Source organism: Nomascus leucogenys, chromosome 9 (genome assembly GCF_006542625.1).
Source record: "Nomascus leucogenys isolate Asia chromosome 9, Asia_NLE_v1, whole genome shotgun sequence".
Classification (NCBI taxonomy): domain Eukaryota; kingdom Metazoa; phylum Chordata; class Mammalia; order Primates; family Hylobatidae; genus Nomascus; species Nomascus leucogenys.
The window spans coordinates 49,452,709-49,465,784 of NC_044389.1; positions in this window are offsets into that span (position 1 = coordinate 49,452,709).

Below are 13,076 nucleotides of genomic sequence, written 5' to 3' on the forward strand. Positions count from 1 at the left end.
CCCTTATCGCTTCAGAGAGTAACTTCATTTTCATTACCTTGGGTTTCTGCACAGACAGATCCTAGTTTCTATTTCTCACTCTGTCCCTATTTCCATCACACCAGTAGAACCATATGGCTATCTGATGAGGAGCCATTTTTGATATTTTATGAAATTTCATGGGATCATTTCCAGGGGAGGACAATGGTGCTGACTGGAGAAGTCAGCCACGTGAGCAGGGGTGAGGAGGGTTGGTGGTATACAGATTCTACAGAATGGGGTGGTACGCAGGAGAGGGGATGCAGGGCAGGGAGAAACAGCAGTAACCAGTTTGGAGAGTTTGACTTTGAGATGACTGGCAGCTTCAGACTGACCTGCAGTGACCCCTGGCATGTGGTTCCTTATTCCTTTATCCTGGAGAAGATGCCATCTTGAGACGAGTTGAAAGTAGAGCTGGAGCCTCATAGATCTCCTAGCTTCGAATTCAGACGAGTTGGTGTGTGCAGCTGCCTCTAGGGGGCACAGATGAGGAGGGGACGTACCTAGCACAGCTGCTGTCTCTTCTGCCAAACCCCCGCAGCCACATGGCATTGAGGAGGTAGCATCCCAGGGGACAATGGGCTTGCTACCAGGCTCATGCAGTCATCACAGCTGCTGCGAGTTTATGGGCAGGTGGCCAGAACGCGAACAGTGTTGGTCCAGGTGCAGCCTAATCACTTAGAAGGACTGGCCATCCTGGCAAGACACTTAGTGAGAGTCACCCAATGTGGGGGTGCGAGTATACCCATGGCAGAAATTGTCAAAACTGCATTTCCTGTCCACCTCCTGGGCGGACTCAGTGAAAGTGGGAGAGGGGTGGGCCATGCCACTTCAGTGGGACAGCCACAACTGGAAGGACCAGTCTGGCCACCCTGGGCTGATGGCTGGCACTGATATGGACAAAGACTCAAATTAAGACATCACAAACAAGGAACTTAGGGATTCCCGGTCTGGTTAATAACACCTCTCCTAACCCCTAAACCTCCATATTCATAAAACTGAGTGGAATAGATTTAAATACAAAATGCAAGTCTCTTCTCAGATATTTTCCTTCCCTCCCTCCCTCCCTCCCTCCCTTTCTTTCTTTCTTTCTTTCTTTCTTTCTTTCTTCTTTCTTTCTTGCAGAATCTTCCTCTGTCCCCCAGGCTGGAGTGCAGTGGTGCCATCTTGGCTCACTGCAACCTCGGCCTCCCGGGTTCAAGTGATTCTCCTGCTTCAGCCTCCTGAGTAGCTGGGATTACAGGCGCCCACCACCATGCGTGGCTAAATTTTGTATTTTTAGTAGAGATGGGGTTTTGCTATATTGGCCAGGCTTTCCTCAAACTCCTGGCCTCAAGTAATCCACCTGCCTCAACCTCCCAAACTGCTGGGATTACAGGCGTGAGCCACTGTGCCCGGCCTTCTCAGACAGGATTATATCCCTTCTCCCTCAGGTTTACTTTGGTCCTGTGATTGCAGTTGAAGACAACATTTCCAAATCAGGATTAGTTGAGCTATTCAGAGACGGTGGACTCCAGAGATGGTTCATGATCATAACTCCCCACGCTCTCATAATAGTCAGAGAAGAGTAGCAGAGAAAGCATTCATTACTCTGTGATAATCTAAACTTTAGACTGGAAGTTCAGCATCCACACTGACCCTGGCAGGAGACAGCTGCTTGTGGGGCCAGAGTTACCTGCTGCGGACATGGACAAGCCCTCCCTCTACCTCAGCCGAATCCATATTTGCTGCTCCACCTCGCGGTGGCTTGATGGCCACAAGAAGTTTAATCTTGTCTATTCCAGGCAACTCATCACAGATTAGTGACAAGCGTATGAGACAAGTGCCCACTTTTTAGAGCTGAATTCCAGCTCTAAAAAGAGAGGTCGGCCGGGCACGGTGGCTCACACCTGTAATTCCAGCACTTTGGGAGGCCAAGGTGGGTGGGTCACGAGGTCAGGAGTTCGAGACCAGCCTGGCCAACATGGTGAAACCCCATCTCTACTAAAAATACAAAAATTAGCCAAGTGTGGTGGCGGGCACCTGTAATCCCAGCTACTCAGGAGGCTGAGGCAGGAAAATCGCTTGAACCCAGGAGCTGGAGGTTGCAGTGAGCCAAGATTGCACCACTGCACTCCAGCCTGGGGGACAGAGCAAGACTCTGTCTCAAAAATTAAAAAATAAAAAATAAAAATAAAAAAAACAGAGGCCGCCCATCCAGGTTCATGGCCAAGTTAAAAAGGGGTGTCTTCACATGCTCTTGATTTGAGAAAAGTCAAATGAACTTCCCCTATTATTATATTGAGACCCTGTTAGTCGGAATCTGACCGAGAGTCCATCTCTCTGGTAATAGTGAGTGGTTTTCATGATATTCTCTTTCCTGTATTCTTTAATTTAGGAGGAATAAAGGGATGAGCTCCTTGGCCATAATCTGTGTTTTTGAGGGCCTGCCCTTTCTTGGAAGCAAAAGTTCATGGGAAGGAAAACACTTCCCCACCTAGAAAGTTGGCTTCTCCTGCGCTTCTCGTACCCGAGTAGGCCAGCAAAACAATTCCCCTCTGGCTTTTGCCTTTCCCACTCCATTCCCTACTAGGACTTTTTTTTGTGTGCATGTGTCCTCGAGTCACTTTATGTTACTAGTTATTATGAATTTTCAACCCCTTTGGGAAAAAGTTTGAAGAATTCGGGCTCTTAGAGGACAGAGTACTCTATTGGACAGCATAAAAAACAGCAAGTGCGTGGAGGATTGATGTGAGGAAAATAGTAATTTGCTCCTATCCACTGAGCATTGACTATATAAAAATAGAATTAACAGGGAATTAAATAATACAACACTTAAAAAGCGTATGGTATTGGGGAGAGGGGCCTTTTTAAAAAGGTTACTGAGCTGCCAACTCTACCTTAAAGGAATTTTAAATTCATCTAAACAGCTACAGATGTTACTGTCACCTGCTGAGCACAGATCTTTTTCAAGTTCTTCCCAAGGTGCAATGCCAGCCAGCCCTGACTGTGGGCATGAAACTGAGACCATATCTGAAATATACATAGTCTTTCTACCCACTCAGAGCAGCTGCCTCTACATTTGTGCAAATTCTAAAGCTATAAGAGGTATAGGTTTTCTCGGGTGACATACATAGAATCTGAAAGCTTGCTTCAGTCTTGGTTCCCATGAGCCTCCTCTGCCTGGCCCTTCATGGATAAGAGCCAAGATAAGGCGTGGGGGACCTGGGAAAATCATGGGCTCTATTGTCAACTGGCACTGTTACAGGAAAGGGGTCCCGATCCAGACCCCAAGAGAGGGTTCTTGGATCTTGTGCAAGAAAGAATTCAGGGTGAGTCCATAGAGTAAAGTGAAAGCAAGTTTATTAAGAAAGTAGAGGAATAAAAGAATGGCTACTCCATAGACACAGCAGGCCCAAGGGCTGCTGGTTGCCCATTTTTATGGTTATTTCTTGATTACATGCTAAATAGGGGGTGGATTATTCAGGCCTCCCCTTTTTAGACCATATAGGGTAACTTCCTGATGTTGCCATGACATTTACAAACCATCATGGTGCTAATGGGAGTGTAGCAGTGAGGACAACCAGAGGTTACTCACATAGGCATCTTGGTTTTGGTGGGTTTTAGCTGGCTTCTTTAGTGCAACTTGTTTTATCAGCAAAGTCTTTCTGACCTGTGTCTTGTGCCAATCTTTTATCTCATCCTGTGACTTAGAATGCCATAACTGTCTGGGAATGCAGCCCAATAGGTCTCAGCCTTATTTTATCCACCCCTTATTCAAGATGAATTGCCCTGGTTCACATGCACTTCAAATGTTAGCTTTGCAAACTCAGGAGAGTACTTTATAATAACTTGGAGCCTTAAGATTAGAAGAAACAAGCTGGCCTGCTGTCTCATGTAACTGCATCTGTAACACTCCTCTGTTAAGCAATTTCTACCTTGCACTTTAATTGTTTGTCCTTAGCTCTGCTTCCTTACTGACTCTAAGTTCCTCAAATGCAGAGATTCTTTCCATCTTTGTCATATTGAAGGCACTTAATAAATTTGGTGTATAAATGAGTGAATGAATTAATGTTTTCATTATTGTGAATTGTGAAAATTAAATGTGATAAAGTTAGCTCCCTTCCCAAAGTGTACAGGCTTTGACTCTCAAGGAAATGAAGAGATGACCCAAGATGTAACTTAACAACGAGTAATCCCTCCCTTCCTCCATTCCTTCCCTTGACTTACATTCATCTTTAGTTCTCTTAACTAATATTTATCAAAGGCCTCCTATGTTTCTTCCAGATACCAGGCTAAGTCTTGAGATTACATGGAAAGTCACATTCCCTTCCTCGCTGTCTAGAGAGGAAACAGTCTTTAAAAATTACAGTCAGGGCCAGGTGCAGTGGCTCACACCTCTAGTCCTACCATTTTGGGAGGCCAAGGCAGGAGGATCGCTTGGGCCCAGGAGTTCGAGACCAGCCTGGGCAACTAGGCAAGACCCCATCTCTACAAAAAATACAAAAATTTGCTGGGCATGGTGGTGCATGCCTGTAGTCTCAGGTATTTGGGAGGCTGAGGTGGAGAATCCCTTGATCACAAGGAGGTCAAGGCTACAGTAAACCGTGATTGTGCCACTGCACTCCAGCCTGGGCAACAAAGCAAGACCCTGTCTCAAAAAAAAAAAAAAATCACGGTCAGTAAAATAATTGCTGAAGTAGAGTATGTCACGAGTGCAGAACAGGCATCAATATCTGCTTGGGGAAGTCAGGAAGGTCCTGTAAAGGAGATGGCATCTGAGCTAAGCCCTGCAGATGGAGGAATAATACTGCCTGGGACTGAGTCTCAAGTCTGCCCATAACCAACCAGTCATGTTGGACCAGTTACTTTACCTCGCAGAGACTCAGTCTCTTCACCTGTTTGTAGTTAGCTCATGGGATTTTTTTGCCAGGATTCAGAACATGGGCAAAGAGCATAACATCGATCTAGGCAATGGTTCAACAAATGTTAGGATGGTGCAACAATGGTACAACAAATGTTAGAAATAACCATAAAAATGTCCAGCCTGGTTGTTATGGGAACCATAGACAGTCAGGTTTGGGGAGTATCCAAGGAGGACCCCTTTTCCTCACCTAGGTTCAGGATAATTTGAGAAAATTTTAAAAGAATAATTTTGGAGGCCAAAATATCACCTTTGAAATGACAATGGCTAAACTGGAGAGCAAGGTTAGAACGAGGGAAACAGAGCTAGAAGGCACTCAGACTGGGCAGATGTAGGCATGGCAGCCTCCTAGACAGAAGCCTGCCCTGGAGAGACTCAGAGTGTGGAGCCACAGGCAAAAGCTCTGGCTCTCTTTCAAGACAGGAAAGGGAGATGCAAACCCAAGTTTACCCTGCTGTTCATTTCCATTTTACCAGTTAAGGACTCCCAGGGACAGAGAGAAGGAAGGGTGGAACATGGCCAGAATGTGCTTAGAAAACCAGTTCTCTATGGAAATGGGGGTGAGAGGAGTGCACCCCTCTAACACAGTGTTACTATGGCAGGGGGGCTGGCAGGTGGTGGCATTCTGTGCTTGCAAAGGATCAGAGATATGGATAAAGTTTGAAGGCAGACAGGGGCCAGATCATAAAAAGCCTCAAAGGCCAGGCAAGGCAAAGGAGCTGAGGGTGAATGACTACTGAAAAGATCAGGAGTATCAATTGATAGATTGCCAGGAAGAGGGACTGATCAGGAACATCAATTGATAGTTTGCGAAGGAAAATGACAAGTGCAGCTAGCATTGCAAAGCATACATAGGTAGAGGCACTCATCTCCGGGCTTGTAGAAAAAGAAGGCTGGTAACGTGGTTTTGCCAGGTCCTTAGGAAGCTGAAGATGCCGGCAAGGAAGTAGGATCTGGGCTAGATGGACCTAAAGTGAAACTAGTAAGGAACAGATATTCTTGGGCAGCCTCCCAGAGTCCAGGAGTCAGACAGTACAGTCCATTCAGAAAGAATGTAAAATTTGAGGAAGGGAATGAAAAATCTGAATGAATAAGAAAATACAGTAAAGAGTTGCATTCTCAGATTTCTTTTGAAATGGGAGATTTCGGGGTGATAACAAGATCTAAAGGGTGGTCCTGAGAATGGGTGACTTAATAGAAGTAGAGGGGAATGTCATTGTCATTACAATAGAGGGAAGTCAGGGATGCTGGAAGGGTCATCTACAAGAATGTGGAAGCCTTCAGGATGAAGTCAAAGTTAACAAGGAGAAGAGACATTTAAATCTGGTATGTGGAACTGGGTCAATTAAAGTAGCCATGTATGAAGGATCCAAGAAAGAACAAAGACATGGCAACCTTCAAAATAGCAACAGCCACCAACAAAAAATTCCCTGGGAATAATCCACCCTGTTTATGCAAGAATGGAGATCACGGAAACATAAAAATATGTATAATTGTCATAGGATATAGGTCTTGTGACCATTATAAAGACAGTAACAATGAAGTTCTTTTTTTTTCCCTACTAAAGAAGAACGTGCTGACCACAAATCAGTGTGGTAAATTTTCACAAAATGTGCGCCAGCTTCAATAATTGATTTAATGCTAATTTCCCTGAGATACTCTCTCTCTCCCCAAAAGCACACAAACCAGAGAAGTGTTTCCTCCTAAACTGTAGATCCACAGGTTACCCTAGAAACTCATCTGCAAACCAGGCAACACACAGGTTGTGAGTTTGTGACAGAAATGGAATATCTTCCATATACACAGAACCAGATGGCATTCTATCACATCGGCTGATATTTGTGATTATTACTCTTATTTCCCATAATTGCCCTTCTGAGATCTGCTCATCTGCGTTATGCTAAGCACATATAATTAGCCAGTAAAAGATATGGAGCTGAGCCCATTTAAAAAAGTAATTACGGCCAATATGATGGTATGTAATGTAATAAGCAAGTCCAAATCATAATGTTAAATACCTTCAGAAGATAGCCAAAGAGGCTTTTTGTAGAGATGACTTTTATTAAAGTCAAATGGAATATGTCCGTTTTAGTTGTGGCATTCAATCATCATAGACAACTCTAGAAATATGTCATGGGAAAAAAAAATAGGAAGCAAAACAGGGGCAAAGTAATTCTGCTGAATCACAAGGCATGGTCTTCGCTGTAGTTTCATTGCCAGGAGGAGTCCTTGAGAACGCCAAACTTCATTGTGGGGATCTAGAAGAAAAGAGCTTTGAAGACAGAACTCCTTCCCCCCTTAGATTTCCCTGTCAAGATATATAAAGGAATTCAAACTAATCAAAAAGCCCAAGTGAGCCAGCTGGTTAACTAAGACAGGCCCAACTTTCAGTTCAGAAAACTTTCTAATGTTTTCCACCTGCCTATCCAAAGAACAAAGTTTCCAGGATATGGTGACTGCAAAGGAGGCTTCTCCTAAAGAGAAAGATCCTGTGGTTGCTGAAATGGTATATCCTGGAAGTTTAGCTCAACGCTGAAAACCATTGTCATGCGTAAGAAATTACCCCATGCCCAAGATACTGAGTTTCTTTTTCTTAAGCTGTTTAATCATCATGAGAAAAGTAGTCAACAGGCATGTGAGGACATGAAGCAGTTAGCCCTTGAGGTTCCCAAGGCTCTTTACAGTCTCAGCCCATCTAAATTTAGCAATCAGTGGATCCTCTTCGCCCTAGCAAGGTGGATATTTCATTGTCTCGTATTCCTCTTCTCCCCCACCACACACGTTCCTCCCCAACAATATCTGCTAAGATCATTCCTGTTCCACCCATGCCACTGCCCTATCTGAAATGATCTGTGCCCTCTCACCACCTCTCCAAATCCTTCAAGGTCCAATTCATGTACCTTTCTTCATGAAATATTCCCCAATGGCACCAGCCAACACCAATATTTTTGCTTCCTGATCAGCCCTCTTCTCTGTCTCACTTACTGTCCAACTAGAGATAGAAAAGGGCACCAAGTGGCTCGCACCTGTAATCCCAGCACTTTGGGAGGCTGAGGTGGGAGGATCACTTGAGGTCAGGAGTTTGAGAACAGCCTGGGCAACATAGTGAGACCTCATCTCTAGAAAAAATTTAAAAACTAGCTGGGCATGGTGGCACGTGCCTGTTGTCCCAGTTACCTGGGAGGCTGAGGTGGGAGGATCACTTGAGCCCAGGAGGTTGGGGCTGCAGTGAGCCATGATGGCCCCACTGCACTATAGCTTGGATGACAAAGGGAGAGCTGTCTCTAAAAACAAAATTAAAAAAAGAAAGAAAGAAAAGAAAGTAAGAAAGTAAAAGAAAAGCGTTTGATCTTGGGGGTTAAAACCAACTGCTAGTGTGCCTGGAGTAATATCTTCAAGATTCCAAAGTTCCTTCTGAGTTGAAAAGTGTCACGGTCTTTAGCGATGACAGTGAGAACGGTATGGGAGGAGGGAATGGAGCACTATATGTCCAGGATTTGCCAAGCCTAGTCTAAACCATTCTTCTTGGTAGTGGTTTATAATGAAACTTAATTTTTCATTGTCTCATATTATCCAAATGTATGCAGTTCCATGTTCTTATGGCCATTCGGATTAAATTTTCAGATTTTAAAGTGATAGACTGCAGAAGTTACAGAGAAAAATGACCATAAAAGATGTCATAGAGAGTTACAACTGGTCATTCTTGAGGGGTCCCTCAAGCTGGCCTTCCATCTTGGGGTTGGTTTGATAAGCTGTCAAAAGATGATTTCAAGTGTGCACCCAGGGGTGATGGATTTCCTGGTATGATTTCTCATAAATATAGGCATGAATTTATGAATATATACGTATTTATATATACATATATATATATTTTATACACTTTCAGTGTATAGACCAGATTACTAATTAATTTCCGAATGGAGACATCCCTTATCAGAAACTACACGCCCCAGGGCTACTTCTTTTTTTTTTTTTTTTTTTTTTTTTGAGACGGAGTCTTGCTCTGTCCGCCCAGGCTGGAGTGCAGTGGCGCAATCTCGGCTCACTGCAAGCTCCGCCTCCCAGGTTCACGCCATTCTCCTGCCTCAGCCTCTCCGAGTAGCTGGGACTACAGGCGCCCGCCACCACGCCCGGCTAATTTTTTTTTTTTTTTGTATTTTTAGTAGAGACGGGGTTTCACCGTGGTCTCGATCTCCTGACCTCGTGATCCGCCCGCCTCGGCCTCCCAAAGTGCTGGGATTACAAGCGTGAGCCACCGCGCCCGGCCCCCAGGGCTACTTCTACAGGTTTCTACTTCTCCTTCTGAATAATGGGTAAGAAGCTGAATGTGTTCAGGAAGTGTCCCAGTGAGCATGAAATCAGAACCTTCCCTCCTTTCTTTCCAGTGGTTAAAAAGCGGGCCTTGATTAAAAACTGCTCTGCCACTTGCTGATGAGCTTGTCCTTAGGCAGTTTCTCAGATTCACTATGTCTTGGTTTTCCCAGCTGTAGAATGCAAATAGCAATGATACCTGACACACGGTTCTTGTATAAAGTGCTCAGAACAATAAGTAGCACCTGTTAAACACAATGTTCATTTTTATGATTACCTTTTTTTCTAGTAGTTTAGAAATATCATTTCCATGATAATGTAACAGCCCTAACGGCCAAAAAAGAGCCCATATTATTTTTTTAACCCATGCATATTATTCGAAATCCAGGAGTACCAAGAAATATCTTACCTGAGAAGGTTAATTGTGTAGTTTTTTCTCTTCCTTTATACACTATACCTGGGAGTTAGCTCCACTCCTGAATTAACTCTTATTTCTCTATTTTCTTTCTGTTTTACAACAATTCATCACACCATATATGTAAATGACTGTGTGTATGTGAATATGGCAAGTGAAACCTCACAATCTCCAGGCTGTTCAGTGAAGCTTTATGCGAATTCATTTCACCTACACCCTTCCCCCCTCCACCCAAGGCCGTGAACCGAAGCCTGTGATCCCCTCCCAAGTTGGATCCTGCCCTTCGCCAAAGGCAAGACTGCTGAAGGCGTGGCCTTCTAGATGATTCATCAGGTTGGCGGGCTCTCCCTCCCCTCCCCGTGGCCCAGGGGACACCCTGTCCGCGTGAAGGGGGGGGGCTTTGTGTGAGTGATGTTTCTCAATTATCAGACTAGTGGCGTAAAACCTTTTCCTGAAACACCTGAGTGTAAAAGCTTTTGTTCGCTCCCTTTTTTTCTTTTAAATAATAAAGGAATAGCCACACCTACCTTAGTTTCTATTGGATGAAAACGTGAATAGCTTTGTTGTTGTTATTGTTGTTGTTTTAAGCCTTCAACTCTCAAAAGGCACAGAGTTCCCAGGTGCGAAGAGGTAGCTTAGATCTGTCTGGGGCGGCTCGGGGACAGGAGCCAGCTCCCCTGAGGTCAAGCACCAGAGCCGGCCCCCAGACCCCGCCCTCCACTACAATTTCTCTTCCTTCCCCTCCCCCTTGCTTTGCGAGCTATTGCTGGTTGCAGCCAGCTGAGGCCCAGGCTGTGGGAATCCGGACTTCCTTATCTTCCCTCTCCCATTTTTCCTTCTTCCTCCACCCTCCCCCAAACCAAACCCCAAAACCTCTAGGTAGTCCAGTATTAAAACCGGTAGAACCAAAGCATTCCCAAAATCAGGAGGAGGGAAAGAAGATGAGGGAGGCAAAAGTAGGAGGAAAACAGGAATGTCAACATTTGTTTTCCTGAAGGGGAAAAAAAATTCTCTCTGGGCAGGCAGGCCATCTTCCGGGAGGGGGAATCCACAGTTTCCTCAGGTAGTAAGTTCCAGGGATGCTGGATGCAGGTGGTAAAAATACACAGCGTTTCAATGGGATGATGGGAGATGTTTACAGCCCTCCTGGGAAGAAGCCAGAGGGTTTAACAGTACTGGGATACCTCCCAGCTGCCTGCTCTGGTGCTGGATGAGTTTACGCTTCCTTTCCTGCTGGAAAAGGTGAAGCAACCAGTGACTTGTCCAGGGTCACACACCACGCTTGGGACAGAAATTACTCTGACGCCTCTTTCCTGGCTATATCAGCAGACAACATTGCCTAATGACTGTACTACCATTCCAATCTGAATCATTTAAATTGCTTCTAATTGCAGGCCTGCAGTGCACTGTAACTGCCGTGTGACTCTAACTGCCAAGCCAGCCGAGATAGGAATGACTGAAGTTTTGCAAATTCCTGAATATGGAATTAAAAATGCTGGGCGGGGGAGGGGGTAGGGTAAAAGTGTTTGAAAACCACTTTGAAACTGCTGACAGGTATCCTATTTAAAACTGCTTCAAAGATGAATTGGAAATGTCACCTTAAATTTGTCATTTTATTGGAATTAGAGAAACACCTGGTGTTCAAATGGATGCCGTTCAAAAAGGCACCTCAGATATTTCTAAGCAGTTGGGCTTCACACTCTTCCTTTTTGTGTCTGCTAAATTACTGTCTCATTTCGGTGTTTAAACTTCCCTTTTAACTCCTTTGTGGGCAGATATGGGGAAAGGGGAGGGCCTGGGAAACAACCAGGCATTTGACTTGAGATCTGAACACGGGGCTGGACATGTGCTGTGCTCAGGAAAGAAAGTAAATTCCACCTGGCAAATTGCTCTAACTGATTCATTTGTCCACAAAGAGACGCCACCTACCTGCTTGCAGGTATTCAGGTAAATGACAGGTGGGCGGGGCCTCCTGACTGTTTCAATCCCTAAGGTCTCAGCAATGCTTCATCTGTCGGGGCTTCCGTGATGTCACCCATTTCCTGGTCTGGAGCTACCAATGCCATCCTCCTTCCTTCAGGCACCTGTTCACCGAAGTTGAGGCTGGTCACAACTCCGGCGGCCCAAGGAGCTGCTCGGTTCACCCACAAGGGATGAGAGCTGCCTGCCCGCTGCTGCTTGGAGAGCCCCAGACAGTCGCTTGAAGAGGTGAGTTGAAACCCTCCATTTTTCTCTCTTGGCATTTATACCACTGGCCCTTGAGGGCTCTGAACACGGAATTTGAATGAAAAAATACAAGCTGAATGGCTTGTCGCTGGTGTTTGCCCCAGAGGGAGAAGCTTTTTTGAGAGAGAAGAGTAGAGAGATGCCTTTGACATTCTAGTTGCACAATAAACTTCTCCCAGGCCAGATATTTAATCCTTTTTGTTTCTCTGATCATTAATCCAGCCTGTGCTTGTCTGCTTGTCCTGGTACTTGATCTGATTAAGGCAACAACAGCAACAACCTAAAGAGAAGTAGAGTGAAGGCTTTTGTTTTGAAACTTAGCTCGAAGGTGCAGATCTGTTCAGCCCGTTTAATAAGGGCTAGGAGGCCAGTGCAGACTGGATTCGGAGTTCTTATTTTTCCTTTTTTTCCCCCCTGTATTTTGATCTAAACCTGTGAGGTGTCCCTAGATTTTTTTTTTCTTTCCCCCTGAAAACCTGTTCCTCAGGGCAAATTCTGTTGCCCTATTCAGAAGCTGTCCGTTCCAGTTTTCCTCTCTCTCTTCTCTGAAAAAGTCTACCATTTTCTTTGCTCTTTGTTGAACACTCTTTTAAATACGACTTTGCAGTGTGCATTTAGAATTTGTTTACATTTAGACCTGGATTGGCTGTCTGCTGACCTTTGGTTACAGTATGGATTAATTCCCTCATTGTCGTAAGAATGTGACTTTAGGTCTGATTTTTAATTTTCTGGACCTCTTTGGCTTTTTCTGTCTCTTTTTCTTTTAATAGCAAATATACCGAGGAAATTGTTCTGCCAGGACCTGGCTTTTAAAGTAATTTTACCTCTAGGATCCATTTTTGTTTTCTTAATCCTGATCACACAGCCTGTACTACTTCTGTTCTTAACAGCCCAATAGTCAAACTCTTTACCCAATATTGTTGTCAGAGAAAGGAAACCATTTTTAAGCCCAACTCCCTGCTGGGATGAGCTGGAAAAATTGGAAAAAGAAATAAATCTGCAAGACACTTCATTCTAGATTCCATCATCAGCTGTTTTTCTGAGATTTAAGTTAGCAGATGTTTGCAAGGGAATAATCTGTTAGGAATTATGCTCCTGTTGATCCACCCAGAAATACAAAATGCATGTAAATTCTCCAAAGGTATGAATTGAAACAAGCTGAGATCATTTTTGCCTTAGACAGAGAGTTGTTCCTCACCACTA